Raw genomic sequence first — 14,360 nt, 5'->3', positions numbered from 1 at the left:
TCACATTATAATTGTCACAGATATCTCAAAATATCACAATGCTTATCGCTACTTCCAAATTACGGTAATTACTAGACTTGCTTGTTTAATGTGTTAATAAAGAAAGCAAAGATTTGACTAAATCACGTTTTAATTTATTTAATAAATGTATTTCAATATAAATAGTTTCCTCTGTGATTCTAAGTATTTTGTATCATGTATCTGAAATCTTTATTCTGCAAAGAGGCCCATTGTTCTCCCCAGATGTCCAAGGGGGTCATGAAACAGAAGAGGTTAAGGGACCTCAGTCTAGGGTCTCCAGGATCCGCAATCCCACACACATGCAGAGACTCAGTCTGGAGTCCAGACACCCGTCAGTGACTACCAAGGTGACCTCTAGCAGGTCTTTAACCTCCTGGACCCTCTACTAATGCATCTACAAAAAAGAACTAATACTATTCTTCCCAAATCTTCCATAGGATTACTATAAGATTAAAATATGATGCAGAACGTGGATCTGCTAGTTGAAAGTAATAAATTCTGCACAAATGTGGGCATCATTTGCATCATCCCTTGGAGACTTAACAGATCCTTGTCCTCTGGGTCTCCAGGGGTGTTCTCTAAGGGTTGCCCTCAGCTCTTCCCACTACAATGCTACCAAAGGAAATCTGTCAAGAACCTTGGGAGGCAAAAAACCAGTGGAGATACTGGAGTCGGATTTTGGGTTGGTTCCCGACTGTACCCCTTACTAACTGTGCAACCGCTGACAAATAGTTTTAGCCCTCTGAGCCTCCATCTCATCTTGTTTAGAATGGAAAGACTGACATTGCAGCGACATGAATGGAACAAAGTGCGTAACAGAGTGCCAGGCAAGTGACCCCAGTGTAGCAGCGAGTGAAGCAGAGAAATGAGATGAGAATACAGGTGCTTGTTGTCATCACTGTCATGGTCCTCACTGGCACACCGTGGCAGGCATTGAATTCCCAGAGAATATCCATGTGCTCCTCATCTTCTCGGGCCTCTTGTTACAGGTGCCCTGGGATACATTCTAGCTGGCGGACTGTGAGTAGAAGGGATGTGTGCCATCTCAGCGTTTCCTTTCTTCCCCTACCAGAGTGATAGTGGAGGTAGGCACTGACCCAGAGAAGCCACAAGAGAGAAGCATCCTGTACTGTGAGGTCAACAGATGGAGAGAGCCACCCTAGAGAGTCACCCAGCTCTCATCAGACATAGCATGGGTGAGAAATAAGCCTCTTTGGATAGGCCATTGAGATTTCATGGTTAACTTGTTACTTGCATAGTTTAGCATCTCCTGACTAATGTATGAATTAAATAAGAAAATAGGTTAGGCACGGTGGCTCACGCCTGTAATCCCAGCACTTTGGGAGGCTGAAGCAGGCAGATCACCTGAGGTCAGGAGTTCGAGACCAGCCAGGCCAACACGGTGAAACGCTGTCTCTACTAAAAATACAAAAATTAGCCACGTGTGGTGGCACACGCCTGTAATCCCAGTTACTTGGGAGGCTGAGGCAGGAGAATCGTTGAACCTGGTAGGCGGAGGTTGCAGTGAGCCGAGATCACACCACTGCGCTCCATCCTGGGCAACACAGCAAGACTCTGTCTCGAAAAAAAAGAAAAAAACAAAAAAGAAAAGCAGCAGATAACACCCTTAAATGATATCAGTGGCTAGATAGTTCATGAGACATGCTCAGAATTCAGCACCTTTCTCTAGGGCATGAGCACACAACCCATTTGTAAGATCTGGAAAGAACCTAGTTCAAATGTGATCTGAGGAGTTTCTCCCTCCAGCTTCTGCTTACCATCTGAAACCCCTGCTGGCCCAGCACAGCATTTGATCATTGGAACTCAGGAAGCCTTCTTGAGATACTGCATTTGCAGTCAGTCCCCACTAGCTAAAACCACTAACATGCTGTTTCCATACAGCATTCTCTCCCCTTCTCTGCAAAGGTGCAAGCAGCTCCGAGTTTTGCAAGGAGCTCCCAATAGCCACTCAATATCTACTCGGCTGCTGTGCTCTAAGGAGGGGGCTATAGGACCAGAATTCTTGCCTGTGCTGCTGCTGAAGACAGTACCAGGGCGAAGTAGAAAACGTAACTAACACATTTCAAATTAACATGTAAAAAACGCGTCAGATGTTTGAGTATTAATTAATATTTTTGCAAACTAATTACATTAGAATGACAAGGCCAGGAAGACACTAAAAGAGTTTACTAATTTTGTTCCACTCCTCCTATTTTAAATGGCTGCATGGATTACCACTTTATTCAATTTTTAGTTTTTTTAATTTACCAGAAACGATCTAAACACCACACCATTTCACAGCTATCATCATTTATTCATAGCTCAATAGAGGAAGCCAGAATAGCAGTAACTCTTTTTTTTCCACCCCCTAATTGTCATTCTGGTGAGATAAGTGGGATATCAGCCCCAAGTCAAGCTACATTAGTGCCGGGAATCAGGCATAGTCACGAAGTTTCTCCAAAGTGTGTTAGCATCATTTATCATGAGAAGTTCGCATTGAGCAATGTAGACTTTAACCCAAGGGGGTTTTCAAGCCCGCTTCCCCCATCTTTGCTGGACCGCTGGTTCAGGAGGCAAATTGCATAGAATCAAATACTAACTTTGCCTACTTGCCGTATGACCTTGGGTGGGTCCCATAAACTCTTCTGAGCCTTGGTTTTCTCATCTGTTAAATGAAGTCCATATTAATACTCATTCTCCTAAGTTCATTGGAAGGAATGAAAGAGGTAATTTATATACAATACGTTGCTTAGTGCCTAGCATACAGTGAGCATTAATAAATGCTGGCTGTTCTCACTGCTGCCACTATAACCACCACCACCATCACTGTTATCATTATCACCCCCACGACAGAGAGTCACCTTCAGTGCCCTTCATCCACACGTCCAGCTGATTTTCCAATTGTTCCCTCCTCCCTTACCCCTTATCCATACACACAGTCGATCCAAAGCAATCTTTGCTGTTGATCACACTTGCTTTCAGATTGCTAAAATATGTCATGGAGTGTGGCATCTGTATATACAGTCTCCAATGCCCCTTACTCGTTCTAGAGCAAGTGTGAGGTAGGAGGTGGGACTCAACTCTGAAGGTGGAGCTCAGACACTGGACCAAATTGAGGACTAGCTAAAACACAGATGGGGCAGAAGCAGCTTCCCATAAGACACGCCCACCAGAGTGCCATGTCGGTTTCTCATCACCATGGCAACACCCAGGAGTTATTGCCCTTTCCATGGCAACAACCCAAGGACCCAGAAGTTACCACCCTATTTCTAAACATTTCTCTATAATCTGCTTCCTAATTTGCATGTAATTAAAAGTGGGTCTAAATATGACTGCACAACTGCCTCTGAGCTGCTACTCTGGGCACACTCCCTTCAGGGTAGCTCTGCTCAGGAAAGAGCAGTCCCTCTGGTGCTACTGTACACTGATGCTTCAATAAAAGCTGCTGTTTAACACCACTGCTTGCCCTTGACTTATTTCCTGGGCAAAGCCAAGAACCCTCTTGGGCTAAGCCCCAATTTTGGGGCCTGTCTGCCCTGCATCAGGTGCATGTGGGTAAACGGGACAGGAAGACCCATCTCATCTGAAGCCAGGCTTCCTGGGAGACCTCAACAGGCCCCTCTAGGTATTCACTCTCCCCCTTGAACCCACTTCTATTACAGCTTAGCTGTTCACCCATCAGTGTATTTTCATAGATCACAGGCTCCTTGAGAGCAGAAAAAAAGTGTTTCATTCATTTTAAGTTACTAGGGTCTAAAAGAGTGGTTTCACACATTACACGCTCTTTAAAGCTTGCTGAATAAATGCATGACCCCTCCAAAGAAGTCCATCTGCTAATCAGTATGTAGTTTGCTCCATTCTAGAACCACTAAGCCCAGCCTGGAGAGCAGACACAATCTCTATTCCCTCCCCCCTGGATATAATCAGCAATTCTTTTATTCTCTTAGGAGGGAGCACGGTACCCTACGTGGATCTCCTCCTTCTTCTCTGACCCTTCATAAATCTTTGCCCTTGGCCTGGGATTTCCACAATCAACCACGTTCTAGACTGATTCTGAACATCCCAGCACTCCCCTTCCACCATTGCATCTCCAGGCCTTCCCCCATATCCTCCATGAAAGCCCCACCACTGTGGCTGAGTCCGTCTCTCCTTTTGCCATTGATAAAACATGGTGAATCCTTGGAATTATGCAACATTACAGACTATGACAGGCTGGAGCCTCTGCTGTTCTGTCTAATTTGGTGCACAGAGTCTGAGAGCTGGAGTGAAGTATGAGCCCGGGAGCACATCTTTTGATCTTAAACAGTCAGAAGGTTGGAATGTATAATGCTATGGAAATAAATGGTGTCAAAACTGTAGGAAATAATATATGGTTGTGGGAATGGGTTTTGTGATCACAGAGCACTCACAAAATCTTAAAACAGGCAGTCAACGAGGTTGGTTTAGCTGTAGCAGGGGAAGCCTTGGAAGATGAGAAAATTTAGGGGAGGAGAGATGAGATTTTTCTCCCCAGGGTCAAAAGACTGAGCCTTTGCCTCTAAGAGACTGGAGGTGACTCCCAACTTCACGTTGCAAGCACCCCAGCTGGTTTGGGGGTCTGATAGCCTTGGGTGTGAGTCTCAATTTCCCTACTATTACATTTGTGACTCATTTAACTAACCATGTTGAGCCTTAGTGTGTTCATCTGTAAAATAGAAAAAATGATAGGACGCACTTCATAGGGTTCTTGTGAGGATAAAATTAAATAAGATGAGGTATGTAGAATGACTTGCAGAGTGGCCTGGCTGGCACAGACTCAAGTGCTAATTAAAAGTTAGCTTTTTTCCCCCCGTTTTGTTGTTTTTACTCATTAACCCCCCCATTGCAAGGTAAAAATGGTGGGATAAGCCCGGCGCGGTGGCTCACGCCTTTAATCCCAGCACTTTGGGAGGCCAAGGTGGGTAGATCACGAGGTCAGGAGATTGAGACCATCCTGGCTAACACAGTGAAACCCTGTTTCTACTAAAAATACAAAAAATTAGCCGGGCATAGTGGCAGGTGCTTGTAGTCCCAGCTACTTGGGAGGCTGAGGCAGGAGAATGGCGTGAACCTGGGAGGCAGAGCTTGCAGTGAGCCAAAATCACGCCACTGCACTCCAGCCTGGGAGACAGAGCAAGACTCTGTCTCAAAAAAAAACAAAACAAAAAAAAAGGTGGGATCCTTCTAATCCATCTCCCAAACCTCACAGCAACAGAAACCCAGTTTTTTAAATGAAGAAGTAGAGAAATTTTACAACGGTTCACTTTTCCAGAGACCCTTAATGAATTTTCACAGAGCAAGATGCTTCCGAAACACTCTTAGGACTGATGCTTCTGTGCAGTTCAGAGGCTAGGAATTGGTTCTAGTTGATACCTCTGCTATTTCCTATTGTAGCTTAGAGTGAGTCACCAAGCACATTAATAAAAGTAACCACTACAATGACTAGCATGTACTAAGGACGGCTTATGTACCAAATAATATGCTTATTGCCTTCTGTAAACTGCAGTATGCCTTTCAACTTCTCAGAATAAGCCATAAAGTTCACTCTTTAACTGTCCTCATGCTATGGGGCAGACAAACAAGACAAAGAAAGATTAAGTCATGTGCCCAAGTTTCACCACTCATTGGGACTGGACATAAAAAAGGGACAGTCACGTTGCTCTTAATGGAGAGAGCCCAGGTGTTGCAGTCAGACGAACCTGGTTCAGACCTGGGTCCCACTATTCTCGAGTAAGTTTAGCCAACCTACACCACTTCTCCACATCTCAGTTTCTTTGTCTGTAACGTGGAGCATTCACAGTTATTGCAAAGATTGCTGTCAAGACAATGCAGTACTTGGGACTCTGTTCACACGTGGTAAAGGATGGCTGCAATTATCAACACGGCTGCCGCTGTTGCTATGGGAAGGTTCTTGCTCACCTCCCCGTTAAGTGCTTCTGGATGTCAGCTTGCTGGTTAGTTAGCCTCCCACCACCATCTCATATCAGCTATTTCTTCTGTCTGCTTATTTTCCCCCTCTAACCTCCAATTCCACCACTATTCTCCATCCATTCACTCATGCATTTATTTATGGGGGACAGGGTCTTGCTCTGTCACCAAGACTAGGGTCCAGTGGTGCAATCATAGCTCACTGCAGCCTCAAACTCCTGGGTCCCAAGTGATCCTCCCGTCTCAGCCTCCTGAGCAGCCAAGATTACAGGTGGGCACCACATTGCCTGGCTAATTTTTTTAATTGTTTGGAGAGAGAGGGTCTTGCTACATTGCCCTGGCTGGTCTCAAACTCCTGGCTCAAGCGATTTTCCTGCCTCTGCCTTCCCAAGTGCTGAGATTACAGGCATAAGCCACCGTGCCCAGCTGCTGTCCTTATTCTCAGCACATACATTTCCCTCTGCTATTCACTGGGAAAGTAAAGGCTGCCAGGCATAACCTCTTTAAATTTATCTTCCTTCTCCTTCAAAATGTATCCACATTTACTCTCCATCTTTTTTTCCTTCAATGTCACAGAAGAAAAAAAAATGTCTCTGCTCAATCCAATCAGTACCATAGCTCTCTGGTGCTAGACAATGATGAGCAAAACACAACAGCCTCAAGCACACTCGGATCACCTTTCAATGGGTAAATCCCGACTGTGCTGTAATCCCCACCATCGTAACCTGTGAGTCCGTTCTCCAAGACTACAATGTACCCAAGCCTCTGCCATCTTCAAAATTCCTTCCCAACTCCTGTCTTTCCTTCAAGCCAGAGGACCACTGGTCCCTTGGATCAACCAATGGCTGCTTTGAACAGCTGGGCTCCAGTGTGGCCCACGTGTCTTCTCCTTCCATTTACTCCTAAGCCATCCATGTTGGAAAGGCTGTTGTTGAGGACATTAATGATGGTGTGATTGCCAAACTCAGTGCCAGGGGTCCTGACCCCATTTCCTCGAGCCCTCTGAATTATCCAACACTCTTACCTCTCTCTTGTAATCATCTTAATCTTTGATTTCCATGAGGATGCCTGGCCTTGGTTTTTCTCTTTTCCTTCTGATTACATCATCCTCCTTCACTGTTTCCACACTTACTTTTCACTTATTCTCTGAACAGGCAGCTTTTTTCCCCATCTCTGCCTTTTCTCGGGCCCTTGACTTTTCTTTACCTGATGACAACCTAATCCACCCTTCGAAGTTCTAGTCTGCATATGACCTCCTCTGAGCAGCCTCTATAAATATCCCTAGCCTCTCTAGGCTCATTTATGTTTGAATCGAGATCCGGAACTTACCAAATACGGAGGGAGCCTTATGGGGACAGTTTTGCCCTGTTGAGAACATCAGCCCTCATGAGACAAGTGACACTACAGCATTTATTCTATAATACTATATTGAACCATCAGCTCTTTGAGGATATGATAGTGTGTCAACTTTGAACACGTATTCCCGGGCCTAGTATTGTGCCTAGACTATAATAGACTGTCATTTAAATGTTTAAGAAATTACAAAACACCAACCATATCTCCAACTGAGAATTCTGGACCCTTGAATTAAGACCACATGATTGTTTAGAGTTCTTTAAATATTCTTTGGTGCTGGTTTCAAGGACAGAGATGACTATCAAAGCGTGACTGGGCAAAATTAGACAAGGCCAAGAGTGCTCATTGGAAAGTACTGCTGATCTTCAAGTGGATCTTGTCCTTGGGTGGAGACAAGAGGGCCATTAACTCCAATGTGAATTAGGTCATAGGATTGAACTTCTGTCTGGTTAGGGCAGGATACAGCCATGATGCAAAGGTAGCATAGCAAGCTTTCAAAACTACAGGTCTCGATGATTCCTAATTAGGTTGTTTAATTATTGTTTGTTTGTCTGTTTCGAGATGGAGGCTCGCTCTGTTGCCAGGCTGGATTATGCAGCGACACAATATTGGCTCACTGCAACCTCTGCCTCCTGGATTCAAACTATTCTCCTTCCTCAGCCTCCCAAGTAGCTGGGACTACAGGCACGTGCCACCACACCCAGCTAATTTTTGTATTTTTAGGAGAGACAGTATTTCACTATGTTGGCCAGAACGGTCTCCATCTCTTGACCTCATGATTCACCCGTCTTGGCCTTCCAAAGTGCTGGAATTACAGGCATAAGTCACCACACCCTAATTATTGTTTTACTTGGTACAAATGTAAGTGAAGGGGGACTTTGTATGGAAGCAAAATACTAATTGTTGAACATGTACTGTATGCCAGACTCTGTCTTAAGCATTCTATTATTGCATTTTTTTCGCTCTTTCTTTCTTTAAGACAGGGTCTAGCTCTGTCACCCAGGCTGGAGTGCAGTGGTGCAGTCTTGCCTCACTGCAACCTCCACCTCCAGGACTCAAGCAACCTTCCCACCTCAGCCTCCTGAGTAGCTGGAACTATACACACACACGCCGCCACACCTGCCCTTTTTTTTTTTTTTTTTTTTTTTCCCCGTAGAGATGGGTTTTTTCCTCACCTGCTGCCCAGGCTGGTCTCGAACTCCTGGGCTCAAGTGATCTTCCTGCCTCAGCCTCCCAAAGTGCTAGGACTACAGGTGTGAGCCACCATGCCCAGCCAGGCATTGCATATGGATTATTTCATTTAAAGTTCAAACAAACCTTGTACGTCATTTCAACACTCCCATTTTGCAGAGAAAAGACTTGCTTAGCAGTTCAGTGACTTGACTACAGTCACGTTAACTCATAAGCTGTGGACCCATCGTTCACACCTCATCTACAAGACTCCAAAGCTCTTGGTCTTTCCTCCATAACCTTCTTGATGAAACAGCTCAACTGACCCTTGTGAAATGTGCTAGATTCTCAAACGACACTGGATGGCTAGGACTGATCTTCTGTTCCCAGACTAAGCAGCTCAGCCTCTTTCTCAAATGCACTGGTGTCTTTTCAAGCGGGTGAGAGTATCTTTAACGGGCTCTGCAGCCCCCGATTCATCTTCCTGAGAACTGGACTTGGAAGACAGCAGAAATAAATGATTCCTAGGCCTAGGATAAAGTTTCCTTTTGGAAGGAACAAATAATGGTCGGAGGGAGATTCCACCTACATTCTCCCAAGGCCACTGAGTTTGCTACCTGCGTAGTTTGCCATTGCAATTATTTGGGGTAGCAAAGCTGTAATATCAATCAATCTCCGTTCGATTGCTTTGCCATGAAATAAAAGCAGGCCAATTTATCAAAACTGAGGCCCTCCACTGAGTTTACATTGCCATTAAACTACCAACAGGAAATCATTAAGGTGAGGCAAGAAACCAACTGGTAAGTGAAATGAAATGATTTTTTTTTTTCCTCAAATATCGTTGTCTACAGTCTCCTTTGTTTGGCTGTCAGCATAGGCAACGTGGGGCTGGGTCTCAGATCTCTGTGTTAACATACAGTTGGTGGTGGAGAGGGCTCAGACACACGCATTTGCAATCCAATGGCTGCACCCAGGTAACTTCGTTCTCTCTCAGCAGGGCAAGCTGCGTGACGATAAATAGGGGGAAATGTGTATGCGTTTGTGCGATAAAACAGGCTTAATGATTTTGAAGGGGAAGGAGTCCACGAGACATACAGTAGCAACTTAGGAACAAAATGGAACCATGCAGGGCCAATTAATGTGCAAATATGTGTGTGCTGAACTTGCATTCCATTCATCATGTGGACATGGAAATTGGGCCATTTATCTGTTATATTATGTATGTGACATCTTAGTTTGGTTCTTAAAGGCTGCTTGGGGACAAAGGGCCAGGTGCTTTGCAGCGAGCAGAGGGAATTTCAGATAAATTCTTCAGCTGTCATAAACATTGCCGGGCAGAATTTGGTCAGAAGATAAAGCTCTCTCCTCCACAGGGTTTTTCACATTTCTCAATAGCTGGTGTGCCATCTTATTAAAACTGTGTGTGGTGCAGGGAGGGGTGGCATATGCCACGAAAATTTATTGGCACAAACAGCTTGCTGTCATGTTTTCAAAGTCCAGATTTAGCAAACGTTATTCACATATTCACTGTCAATCTGCAGAGAGAAAGGGAACTGGCAAAGCCACTCATTCTCACTGAGTCTGTGGGTTTGCCATTCCTTTTGTCTCCTTTTAACCAATGTCTCCTCCACAGGTGGGGTTTGTTCTGCTTAAATTACAACTGTTTGTCTCTACTTAGGGGGGGGGAAAAAAGAAAGTCATTTGAAAAGGAAAGGGATCTCGCAGAAGCGCTTTCCCAGAGCCACTATTATTTACCTCACAGAACACGCCATGAATATGGATCACACATTAAATAACGGTGATCGCTTGCTTTGATGAATCGCCATTAGAAATTCAATTAATAAAAGGTTACCTCCCTGCCGTCATGAAAGAAAATCTGATCTGGCTGCAGCAATGATCGTTCAGCCTTAGGAATGAATACTGGTAAGGAGAGAAAAAAAAAAAAGATGAAAAAAAACTGTTCCATCTGGGAAATGGGAGACTGGAATAAAAAAAGAATGAAGGAAGGAACACTATTTTTGATCAAAAGCATTTCTGTACATGAAGCATTCCTACACTTCCTAATTCCCTTCGTCCTACTTACCCCTACCATGACCACCTGCCCACTACCATTCTCCCCACCCCATCATCCTGGTTGATACTGTTTGTGTTTTCTCTTTTTCTTGCCAAGGGCCTTCATTTTTTTTTTTTCTTGGCATACAAATTACAACCTAAAAGATGCACACACCCTCAGTGTAGAGCCCTATCAGTTTTATATATGATGGTTGCCTCCGTAAATACATCCAGATGAGAGTGTTGGACATTTCCATTGGGTCCCTTTCTGCCCCTACTCAGCCAACACCTCCCAGAGGTGACCACTATTGCTACTTTCATCATCAGAGATGAATATTGTCTGTTTATTTTATATATTATATATATATTTCACATATAATATATAAATAATATATATGTGGGTGTAGATGTACATATGCAAATGAAATCACAGACAGTACATTCTTCTGATAGTTTTTTTCTTATAACATTATATCACTAAGATTCATACAGGTTGTGTCATATATCTATAGATAATATTTTTTGATTGCTGTATTGTATTTCATTGCATGAATATACCACTATCGAATTTATCTATTATTCCGTTAATAGACATTTGGTTTGTTTCCAGTGTTTGGGTATGGTAAATAAAACCTTTATGGGGACTGGGTGCGGTGGCTCACGCCTGTAATCCCAGCACTTTGGGAGGCCAAGGCGGCTGGATCATGAGGTCAGGAGATCAAGACCATCCTGGCTAACATGGTGAAATCCCGTCTCTACTAAAAATACAAAAAAATTAGCCAGGCGTGGTGGCGGGCGCCTGTAGTCTTGGCTACTCGGGAGGCTGAGGCAGGAGAATGGCATGAACCCGGGAGGTGCAGCTTGCAGTGAGCCGAGATTGCACCACTGCACTCCAGCCTGGGCAACAGAGCAAGACTCCTTCTTAAAAAAAAAAAAAAAAAAAAAAAAAAAAAAAAAAAACCTTTATGGAAATTCTTGCATGTGTTTTTTTGGTGGACATAAGCACTAGTTTCTCTTGGGCACACAAGTAGAAGTGGAATTGTTGGATGATTAAACATTATTTCACCTATGTTGGAAGTACTTTAACTCCTCGGATCTCCTTTTTTTCAATTGGTAAAACAAGGATAAGAAATATCTTATGAATGGTCGGGCGCAGCGGCTCACACCTGTAATCCCAACACTTTGGGAGGCCAAGGCAGACGGATCACAAGACGGTCAAGAGATTGAGACCATTCTGGCCAACATGGTGAAACCCCATCTCTACTAAAAATACAAATATTAGCTGGGCATGCTGGCACACGCCTGTAGTCCCAGCTACTTGGGAGGCTGAGGCAGGAGAATCGCTTGAACCTGGGAGGCAGAAGTTGCAGTGAGCTGAGATCATGCCACTGTACTCCAGCCTCGCGATAGGGCGAGACTCCATTTTATATATATATATATATATACACACACACACACACATATATCTATCTATCTATCTATCTATCTATCTATCTATCTATCTATCTCTATATATATCTTGTGAAGTTGAAAAGGGGCAACATGGGTGTTTTCTTGTTGGATGATTATTTTAAACTGCCAAATAGGATGCAGATGTAAGAATGTGTCTGGGGAAAGGAAGAAAGATGGAAGATCATAGGCAACACATGGCTGTATGGGGTACCGACCAAAGAGAAACAGGACATATTCAGGTATGCTCTAGAAAGGGCAATCAGTCCTTCATGACTGGCAGAGCTAATATTACTGAACACCTGCTGGGTACCAGGCCACAATCCGTGTGGTTTACACAGGATGGCACTTTGTACCCTGACAGACATGGTTACGCATTCCAGCTCTATTCCTCATTAGTTGAATGGCGCTGGGAGAGTTACTCAGCCTTTCTAAGTCTCAGTTTACTCTTCTGTAAAGTGGGGATCATCATAGCCTATACATCACAAAATTTTTGTGAGGATTTTATATAACGATGTATGCAGTGCGTTTATAAATAAATGGTGCATCAGAGGTACTAAATACATAGAAACTGGTATTCCCATGACAGCAAACCACCAGAGGAAACACTGCCGTTGCCATTTTAATGCTCTCAACAGCTTCATAGGATGCATATTGCTATTCCCGTTCCAAAAATGAGGAAACAAGATTTGTGTTGTTTAATAACTCACTCGAGTGACTGGTCCCAAGATCATGGGGATATAGGTGACAGTGGAGGCTGCTCATCTCTGCCCTATCCTTGTGCTTCCCAAATCCCTGCCTCACTAGGCATCTGAAATCACTCACACTAAATGCATCACAGCTCCTGGAAAACCTTTGCACACCAAGTTACCACATCCGAGGATGGAGACATTTGAACGGGAATGGATACTTGTGGATAATGATCTCCCCTTAGGTGTTTGCAGAACCCTGTGAGAATCTGCCTCTACAAGTTTTATTCTATTTCACCCCACTAACGACCGTGTGGTGGATCAAAGGGAGATATAACTATCCCCATGGTATACCTGAGGAAAGCGAATAGCCACAGTTAACCCATTTATGCCTGAGGTTGCAATTTCTCGAATTTGAAACATCAGACTTTGGTGATGACCTTGAGCAGTAGGATATAAATAACTCCCACATGCTTAGGGTTCCAAGAATGGAACACTAGGCCGGGCACGGTGGCTCAAGCCTGTAATCCCAGCACTTTGGGAGGCCGAGACGGGCGGATCACGAGGTCAGGAGTTCGAGACCGTCCTGGCTAACACGGTGAAACCCCGTCTCTACTAAAAAAATACAAAAAAACTAGCCGGGCGAGGTGACGGGCGCCTGTAGTCTCAGCTACTCAGGAGGCTGAGGCAGGAGAATTGCGTAAAAACCCGGGAGGCAGAGCTTGCAGTGAGCTGAGATCCGGCCACTGCACTCCAGCCTGGGCGACAGAGCGAGACTCTGTCTCAAAAAAAAAAAAAAAAAAAAAGAATGGAACACTAGATGTAATTAAGATGATGCGCAACATCACACAGAGCCCAGGGCTCCCAGAACCCGGGTCGGTGTTTCTTTGCTTTACCCACACAGTGGCTTGGGAGTGAGAGTGACTGGCTCCATAGTGCTGAGCATATTCTGCAGGAGCCCATTACATGACAACATGGACAATTTCCAATGGGTGGTCACCTTGCTGGTGACTTCTGACCAGCTTCATTTTTTATTCTTTACCTATGTTGTCAGCATCCACCACAATTCTTTTCATGCCTTGGAGACTGAGTAGAAAAAGAAAAACAGGCTGGGCATGGTGGCTCACACCTATAATCCCCACACTTTAGGAGGCTGCGGTGGGCAGATCACTTGAGGCCAGGAGTTCGAGACCAGCTTGGTCAACATGGCGAAACCCCATCTCTACTAAAAATACAAAAATTAGCCAGGTGTGGTGGTGCACACCTATAGTCCGAGCTACTCAGGAGGCTGAGGCAGGGGAATCCCTTGAACCTGGGAGGTGGAGGTTGCAATGAGCCAAGATCATGCCACTGCCCTACAGCCTGGGCAACAGAGCGAGACTCTGTCCCAAAAATAATAAAATAAAATAAAATAAGGGAAAGGAAAAAAAATATAAACAAAAACCAAAAGAGAAGTAATGGAGAAACTGTATAATAGAGACAGTGGAAGTTTCACTGGCAGAGCCAGGGCTTTGTCTGAGCTGGGCTAGAATCATGATGTATATATCAAGAAACAGACTCTGAAGTCACCCCGCATCATCGTTACCATGCACACTCCACGAAGAGCAGTGCGGTGACCTGGGCACCCCAAAACCCAGCAGCACAGCAACCACTCAACTGAAAACATACCATCCAAGC

At 44.4% G+C, this 14,360-nt stretch overlaps 1 protein-coding gene across 1 annotated transcript in view; it reads right to left on the bottom strand.

Moving 5' to 3' along the window:
• RBFOX1 (RNA binding fox-1 homolog 1) overlaps positions 1 to 14,360 on the bottom strand; it is a 2,485,336-nt gene that overhangs the window by 1,836,979 nt on the left and 633,997 nt on the right.

This window comes from Macaca fascicularis, chromosome 20 (assembly GCF_037993035.2).
Source record: "Macaca fascicularis isolate 582-1 chromosome 20, T2T-MFA8v1.1".
Taxonomy (NCBI): domain Eukaryota; kingdom Metazoa; phylum Chordata; class Mammalia; order Primates; family Cercopithecidae; genus Macaca; species Macaca fascicularis.
The sequence above is the reverse complement of the archived record's forward strand: the minus strand, read 5'-3'. Positions and strand labels throughout refer to the sequence as shown.